The sequence below is a fragment of the Saccoglossus kowalevskii genome, chromosome 13 (genome assembly GCF_978046115.1).
Source record: "Saccoglossus kowalevskii chromosome 13, keSacKowa6.1, whole genome shotgun sequence".
In the NCBI taxonomy this organism is placed as follows: Eukaryota; Metazoa; Hemichordata; class Enteropneusta; family Harrimaniidae; genus Saccoglossus; species Saccoglossus kowalevskii.
Window position 1 is genome coordinate 27,999,612 of NC_140653.1, and position 6,258 is coordinate 28,005,869.

The window sequence follows — 6,258 nt, forward strand, 5'->3', positions numbered from 1 at the left end:
TAGACAGTTGTGAAAGTCGGCTGGACAGTTGCAAAATTACGTTAGAAAGTCGAATATGTTCACTGTGTCCCAAAATAGACAGATCACAAAATTAGCTGCTGGGTTATAAGCGATTTGAAAATTTCTGTACTGTTCAGAGCAAATGTAGTGTGGCTTCATTTCGGGATTGTTTGATATGCAATGCATATGAGTCTAGATACCAAGTGGTTAAATACTGGAATTAACATCTACAATTATGCTGTTAGTGTAGCAATAAGGTGACCAAACTTCTGATAAATTTGCTACGTGTTACATTCTGCAATTTACAAGCTGTAAAAAGTGTTATGAAAGTAGTGAAAGTTAGTTGGAAAATGGCATTGCAAAGCAAACAAGTTTTTGATGCCTGAAATAGTCCCTAGTACATTTTGTTGTATATACGCTTCTACAAAACTCAGACATGGCTATAAGTCACACCGACATTTCTACAGGCTGTAAATCTGATCCGAACTATGTGTGATTTACTGAAGTGGCAGTTTGATTATCCCCCTCACCATTGTAACCAAAAAAATACATCAATGTAATTAAGATTTTGTATGCCCAAATAATTGCATGTGCAGGCACTGAGCACAGTGCATTGTGGGGCTTACACTGTACATTGGGGCGTGAAGCAAGGATACTTCAATCAATCATAAAAGCTCACCCAAATGACATTTTTAGGTATAAGTAAGAAAATATAATATAAATTTGAATAATAACTACGGCCAATTCTAGACCAACGAACATGATTAGGTGACCCGCTGGACAAATATGCAAGCAAATACATATCCCAATTTTAATATCAAAAGTTGGCACAGCATATTGTAGTAAGTGGACACCACACAGATCACAACAAGTAAATTAGCTTTCTTGTATATTCTTCATCTAATACTGCACAGTATAGCTTTTTATTGCCAGCAAACGTTCACATAATAAAACAGTGATCAAATTTAATTCATATATTTCAAAAATTTTCTATACATGACATATTATTGCACATGTTTTGGAAATTGACAGTATGGAGACAGATGCATTTCTCAAGAACATGATTTATGTAGTAACACTCTCACTAATCGCATCCTCAGAGCAAACAAGATTGTATATGGCATATAATCAATCCATAACAGTATAACATAATTCGTTAATTATTATAATCAATTTGTACACCAAATTGGTGACACAAATTTAACACATCTGTAATACTTTGTCCGTCATCATTGTTGGATGAAGAAATATTCTCTGGTATTCAGTAAATATTTTGAAAATGTAAATCTGCGTATGTAAATTACATTTGTTTACAAGATATTTGAACGCACAGCGAACAAAAACTGAGATTATCTTGTTGTTTGATTAATGCAATACTGAAATCGCAATTAAGATAAATTTACACCAGTGATGATACAGTACTGTTGTTACCCTTGCAGAAAGTCGTGCATGGCATCATTAACAAGCTCAGGCTGGTCTTGTTGAACCCAGTGACTTGAGCCTGGTATTAGTTTCACGTTGATATCATGCACATACTTTTCCAAACCTTCAGTCAAAGCAATGTCCAAAGCAGTGTCTTCCTCACCCCAGTTCAACAGAGTTGGTGAGGTTATAACGGCTGATTTCAACTTTGGAGTATAGCGGAGTGCAGCTCGATAGTAGTTGATCATTGCCGTTAAAGCACCTGGGTTTGTGAAATATGACAAAACATTATTAATCAATGTGGTCCTAACTGGGTAGGGATGTATTTGATTTTATAATAATGATTATGATTACAATTACTTTGAAATCACAGTGAATTTGAGCCTCAAAATGAAATATGCTAATTATGACTGGATTTTACCCAACAACATTTTTATCATAACTCATAATTGTTATAAATTCAGAATTATTGGAAGTGAGCAAAATATTATAGTACTAGTAGGTGATACCACGATACTCTATGGGGATGGTATGTGTCCTAATGATGGGCACATAAAAAATACATTTATAAACTTTTACCTTCTCGTTGGCAATTGTGATTGAATGCTTCCAAATCATCTGCAGTGATATTATCTCTATTTTGGAGTCCCACACCACGTCCATGAAACATAGCTTTAATTCAGTTATAATCAGACATGCTCAGAACGAACTCGGGAAGATACGGAAGCTGAAAGAAGAACATGTACCTGCAGAAAAAAGTTGAAAAATTAATATTTATTTGTTATTTGTTATCAACAGCCATTTAGCTTTCAACTACACCAGGTCAGTGCAAGTACAAAAGGTGACACAATAAAGGAACAAAAACTTCTACAAGGCAAATGCCACAGTCATAATGCTTGATATGGGTCCCATAGTATATATACAACATGTCTAAATACAGAGTTTGTTTACACAAAATTTGAATATGTTCTGCAGGATGACTGTGTCACTTTAAGGAGACTGCCAGCTTTTCACTTTGATTAGTTTCCAACTATAGTAGAATTCTAATTCAAAATTAGACCATAAGTAATGCACCATATTTACATAAAACCTACTGCATCAGAAAAGCTTTGGTCACGCTACTTTGTTATTCAGTAGAAAAAAAATGGGGAAAACAATTGGTAAGTCATTTTAGTTGGAAGAGTGGGCAGTGAATCTAAACTTTTCTAAATAGCATAACAATTTATCTATATTTTACTACAATGAATTGAATATTATTCAATCTTATATTTGGGATGATTTGAATAAAATTAAGATTGATGAATTATATGCATGAAATAATTATAGAAAATTCTTACACTATATTATAAGATAAGCGGTATAAATTTTGAATGAGTGTGATGCATTCTGGGAAATCCATGAATGCTAGCTGTTTATCATTATGTCTCCTATTTACTTACCAAGACATAAAGAACTGCTTCCGACTTGATTGTATAAGCTTCTGCATTCTTTTAGGGTGTGGACCGTTCATGATAATCAGTTTATCGACCAGATCAGGATACTCCATAGCAAACTGCCAGGCGACTGCCGCCCCCCAATCGTGAGCTACCAGTACGCAGGAACTGTAGCCCAAAGCTGGGATGGCATCCCTCAGATCACCTGAGTTGTGGAACATTTAAAATAACTTTGAAATCTGAATATTTTATTCACTGATTTGGTAATCATGTTGTTTTTTTTAATTTATTTACATTATGCTATCATCTTGGACTTCTGTATTTTTGTCCTTTTCACCAACGACAATTTTTTTGTTCTTCAACATTCAACAGCCCACCCCCAGTTTACAAATGGAAAACTCCTTATTATTATTTTAAGATTTTCTTTGATTTTGACATTTCCATATACTCCATTCCACTAATGCCTAGATATGATGCTAGTAATATTATTTATTCTTCACTTATTCCTCACTCCATGATTGTCTAGATAAATTGTAGTTACTAATTGCAGTCAGCAATTGAATTTCGCCACATGTAACTTTAAAAATGCCTAATGAATACAGACTATTGTTTCACCATGATTGCCCCCAAAAAAGAATGTCAGTTTGATCGTGATTATCTTTGTCTTATAATTACTAAACTATGTTGCTAAATGACAATGGTCCGGCTTAAATAAGTGGAATAGTGCATAAATTTGAGGCTACATAATGAGATATTATTAGCATCATATCTAGGTATTGATGGAGTGAGATATCATATGTGGAATACTGCATAAATCTGAGGCTACATAATGAGATATTACTAGCATCATATCTAGTAATTGATGGAGTGAGATATCATATGTGGAATACTGCATAAATCTGAGGCTACATAATGAGATATTACTAGCATCATATCTATTAATTGATGGAGTGAGATATCATATGTGGAATACTGCATAAATCTGAGGCTACATAATGAGATATTACTAGCATCATATCTAGTAATTGATGGAGTGAGATATCATATGTGGAATACTGCATAAATCTGAGGCTACATAATGAGATATTACTAGCATCATATCTAGTAATTGATGGAGTGAGATATCATATGTGGAATACTGCATAAATCTGAGGCTACATAATGAGATATTACTAGCATCATATCTAGCTTTTAATGGAGTGAGGTGTTGTGAGTGGACTAGTGTATGGTCTTCTATGGGTAGAGTTCAGGGGCATAATGAATGAGAAAAATAAAATCAATGTCTTTATAAAAACAAGTCAACTGTACTTGTTTTCAGTGCTGAAACCTAATTTGTAAAATCTATGAACAGTGATACAAATTTTAGAAAACTTGAAGCCCGCAGAAAACAGGTGAAAGACAACTGGCCTCCAGGGATGCTAAGCATAGAAATACTAGCCTATGGAAATTAAACAAATTCAGCGTGCCAACAAAATTATACACAATTATTAAGAAATGTTAATGAAAATTTCTCCAATAAATTATGATTTTGTTCATTATCATCCACCCTTGGGTTATTTGTCAGCTTTGATTTGAATTTGTATGCGGATGAGTATTAATTAGATTAATAAACACAAAATATGCAAATAAGCTACTTAATAAATGCCAAATTATGCAAAGTAGCTACTTAATAAACACCAAATATACAAAGTAACTACTTAATAAACACCAAATATGCAAATTAGCTACTTAATAAACACCAAATATGCAAATAAGCTACTTCATAAATGCTAAATATGCAAAGTAGCTACTTAATAAACACCAAATATACAAAGTAACTACTTAATAAACACCAAATATGCAAAGTAGCTACTTAATAAACACCAAATATGCAAAGTAGCTGATTATTAAACACCAACCTGTAAGATGATCTATAGTGTATGGTGCTATACCCGAAGGTTTTGTCAGAATCTCCATATCCTCTCATATCTATGGCAACGACTCTGCAAAAAAATTAAAAAAAAAAACATATTATGTAACATATATTGTACTGTGGCACATAAATTGGTCATGGTTTAAAAATCCTGCTTGATGTTGATTCTCAGCATTGAACTTGTGATTAACATGAAGATGAAGACCCCCTAGGGCTAACAGTATTTCAAAATACATTGTTGGAAAGTGTATAATGATAGTATAGCAGTTGTTGCACCATATTATTAATTAATAAGTTATTCATATATCATATTCTGGTAATTAAGGCTACCAGATTTGATATACTAAAAAATAACAACTGCAGGAGTAACCAAAAAATATTCATAAATAAACAAAAATAACAATAAAATATATAAAAAAATGTAGCCTTACTTACATCAGATTGTAATGAATACACTAACACTATACACTAACACTAATTAACACTATACCCAAAGAAAACAGTACTATCATAAAAGTCAAGTAAATATTTAAATTAAAGACATTAGATATTTCTCAATGACTTCATAACATACCTAAAATCATTTGAAAATTCCTTCATTTGGTATCTCCATGAATACCCGAATTCTGGGAAGCCATGGAGCAATAGCATCAGTGGTTTATTTGTATCACCATTGGCAACATAGTGGATTTTTAGCTCCTTGAAAAATAAACAGTGAATAGCTAATGAGTGGTATGCATTTAGTGAATTAATGGAACTGCATGTGTGCTTTCACTTCAAATTACATGTACTAACATTTTCAGTATTAAATCATATCTATGTTTGTTGTTAAAACATAATTTTTATTAAGTTAGGCCAGACTTTTTTATTCCTCATTTCTATAATGCAATTTTTTTAAGGAGAGCGGGAAAAAAATAAAATTAATTCTTTTTTCCCATTAGATTTGTGTGATTCTCAAAGAATTGTAAGTGAGATCATTGATCGGAGAGAAGAAAAGAAATACAATTTGATTCTATGTATAATCTTGTTTCTCATATGCGCAAGACTTCGATACTTTGATCATGCCGATACTCCCACGAAAATGCAACTAGGATTTGTTATGCGGCGGGTGGAAAAAAAATGAAAGATAAAAATAATTATTTTTAGTAATTTTTTTCACTTACAATTCGGCCGGCGCGAGAAATTACGCTGAAATAAAATTTTATTTCATTTTCGGCTCCAGTTCATTCAGCGGGTTCGCGAAACAAGGGATAATAAAAGTCTGGTCTTATGATAAATAATTCAAACAAGCACAACTTGAAGTTTTACAGTTTATATGATTTTATAGTACGACAATGTTTTCAAAATTATTTTAAATAAATACTGACATGGAACTCATAAAACTGCCATGCTGAGTGTATCGTATATTGTTCGGCGGGCGACCGAATGTACGCAACGCCCATTTACAGCAGCGTGCGTGGGCCTAGAATCACTTCCGGGTCCAGCGATCAT

The 6,258-nt window shown here is 33.0% G+C and overlaps 1 pseudogene; it reads right to left on the minus strand.

Annotated features, from left to right (window-relative positions):
* Positions 1–1,427: 1,427 nt before the first annotated feature.
* LOC146735207 (epoxide hydrolase 1-like) lies at positions 1,428–6,258 on the minus strand (annotated as a pseudogene).